At 38.3% G+C, this 2907-nt stretch overlaps 1 non-coding gene across 1 annotated transcript; it reads right to left on the reverse strand.

Annotated features, from left to right (window-relative positions):
- Positions 1-2524: 2524 nt before the first annotated feature.
- LOC115030975 (U1 spliceosomal RNA) lies at positions 2525-2688 on the reverse strand. Its single transcript, XR_015047465.1, has one exon. It is a non-coding gene; the product is annotated as a U1 spliceosomal RNA (small nuclear RNA).
- Between the last annotated feature and the right edge of the window lie 219 nt (positions 2689-2907).

The following is a 2907-nucleotide window of genomic DNA, read 5'->3' on the forward strand; positions in this document are numbered from 1 at the left end:
CTATTGGTAAAATCTCTCCATGCTGTCCTATGAGGTCAGAGATGACAGCAACTGTTGAATGCTTTGAAATGCAGGAGGTCCCACCTTTCCAAAGATGTTTTTTCCTCTATGTGTTCCCTGGTACTGTCTCTAACCCCCTCCTGAATCTTGTGTTATGTTGATAGTTCCCTAAGTATTTTTAATTAGATTTCCAAAGCAAAAGAAAGTTTCCAAAGTTAATTAAAAGTTGCCTCACTGTAATTGTATAAAAGCAGCTTTTGCTTCTGAAAATTAAATTATTATAATTAAACTCCTCTATCCATTTAAAGATTTTAGTGGAATGTTTATTATTCGTTTATTATGAAGAGACCTTGGGAGGGATGCTGCTGCTCCCACAAGCAGGAATTAGCACAGCTGATGGGTCATGTCCTGTAATCAACTTTTTCCTCTTTTATCATCTCATGTCTTTGGGGAGGAAAGATAAATGCCATAGGTATTTAATGGTTGTTTGAAATCCAAGCTCTAAGCTCATCCCCAAATGAGCTCATGTCTCATGGCAGATCACATCATTACTCACTTGTATTTACTCCTCCTTAATATAGTCGATTTTCTTATTTATTTTTTAGATTTTTATTTTTATTTTATGTGTATGAATGTTTGACTTCATGTATGTATGTGTACTACATGAATGTAGTACCTATGTAGGCCAGAAAGCGGCACTGGATTCTCTCATACTATAGTTTTAGATGGTTGTGGACTATGGTATCAGTGCTGGGAATAAAATCCAAGTCCTCTGCAAGAGCAAGAAGTGCTCTTAACTATTGAGCCATTTATTCAGCCCCTGTACTCTATTTTCATTGGACTTGGTAATGTGATGTCTTTAGGCTGAGGAAATACAGAAAGAAAGTGATATGCATTAGTTACTTGTGATATGCATTTCCTCTTGAAATTTTATATGATCCTCTGATCAGGGATTTTATTCTCCTTAACTCAGCTCCTTTGGCACTAGATTGGATTTCCTGTTGCTGTACTTCTGTAATCCTCTTATACTCATGGCTTTTAGGCTTTCACTATTAGTTAGTATATCCTAGATTGTTCATTAGAAACAAATAGCCCCCAAACCTTAATGACCAAATAATTAATTTTTTGTCCACATGGAATAGTCATAATAGATCAGCTTAATTCTGACTAGATCACCATGTTCGGAAATGGCTAAAGATGCGGCTCCTCCCTAGGTGTGGACTGGTCTCATGGAAGGAGGAAGCACTGTCTAGCAGCTACACACTGGCCTTGATAACATCTTCTTGAGATACTAAAGGAGTGTGAAATACTCTTGGACAGGTGATGTACTCAGTTTTGAGTCATAGCATATCTTCTACAGTCTTCACTCTTGATAGCAAACTTTCAGCCTTCTTTCTTTCAATCCATTCTTTCTTTAAAGGACAGGTTATAAGTCTTCCTAACATACTATCATGTTCTAAGGTAGAGATCATGTGATAGCTTCAATACCAGGTCTGGGTGTGAATCTTTTGGATCTGGTGAGTTGAAATTTTTCTTTATGCACTTTAATTAATGAAGTACAGAGACACTATATTAAACACACTTTTCTGAAGGGGATCCGAGAAATGTACCAGTCCATGAAAATTCCCCTTTCTTGCTAGACAGATGTTACAGAGTGTTGCTGCATTGAGAATGCAACATGCTCCTTGATTTTTCTTCTCTGGGAAGGACTTCTTGTCCAATGGTCTCTGTGGCTTTCTAAATACGGGGAACTTCTTCACTTTCCATTTCTTTCTCTGGGTCCTATTAGAAAAGGCACAGGGAAATCATCTTTCAACCATTTCATCTCTTTGAGAGGTTAACCACTGTGATGAGTGATCTTAATTGTAAACTTAATTGGATTTAGAAATACCAGGGAACACATCTCTGGGTTTGTCTATAAGGATCTTTTCAGAAAGGTTTTACTAAAGAGGCAAGGCTTACCTTGAATGTAGGCAGTATCACCTCCTAGACTGGGGTCTTGGATTGAATGAAAGGAGAAAGAAAGCTAAGCATGGACATTCATCTATCTCTGCATCCTGACAATGGGTGTGATATAGTCAGCCACCTCATTTTCCTGCCATCATGCCTCCCCTGCCATAATGGATTATGTCCCCTTTAACTGGCAGCTAAAGTAAACTCTTACTTCCTCAATTTGCTTTTTTTTAGTTATTGGGCCACAGAAAAGAGAAAAGTAACTACTACAGTGACTTAGAGTTCATCTTTCATTCCGAACAGTTGGGGCTTTTTAGTGTAAATTGATAGCTCTTGTTACACCAGTTGGTGGTACAATGATCTCAACATTTCAACTAACATTTTGTATTTTAAATCACAACAGTGGCCCATTTTGAGGCACACTTCTGCCTTAGTTATAGATACCATGAGAATCCTAGACAACTATAGATGATCTGTATCCTTTGTTTCTTTCCTCTAAGCCACTTGTTTAACAGGATGAGATGACTGGATGCTATGTGAGCCAACTCAAATATTTTTTTTTTTTTTTAACCAGGGGAGAGCGCGAACGCAGTCCCCCACTACCACAAATTATGCAGTCGAGTTTCCCGCATTTGGGGAAATCGCAGGGGTCAGCACATCCGGAGTGCAATGGATAAGCCTCGCCCTGGGAAAACCACCTTCGTGATCATGGTAACTCCCCTGCCAGGTAAGTATCAACTCAGATATTCTTTTTTTTTTTTTCTTTTTTTTTTTGATTTTTTTTTGATTTTTTTTATTTTTAATATTTTTATTACATATTTTCCTCAATTACATTTCCAATGCTATCCCAAAAGTCCCCCATAGCGCCCCCCACTTCCCTACCCACCCATTCCCATTCTTTTGGCCCTGGCATTCCCCTATATTGGGGCATATAAAGTTTGCAAGTCCAATGGG

The sequence above is a fragment of the Mus caroli genome, unplaced genomic scaffold (genome assembly GCF_978045245.1).
Source record: "Mus caroli unplaced genomic scaffold, Mus_caroli_1 scaffold_6, whole genome shotgun sequence".
In the NCBI taxonomy this organism is placed as follows: Eukaryota; Metazoa; Chordata; class Mammalia; order Rodentia; family Muridae; genus Mus; species Mus caroli.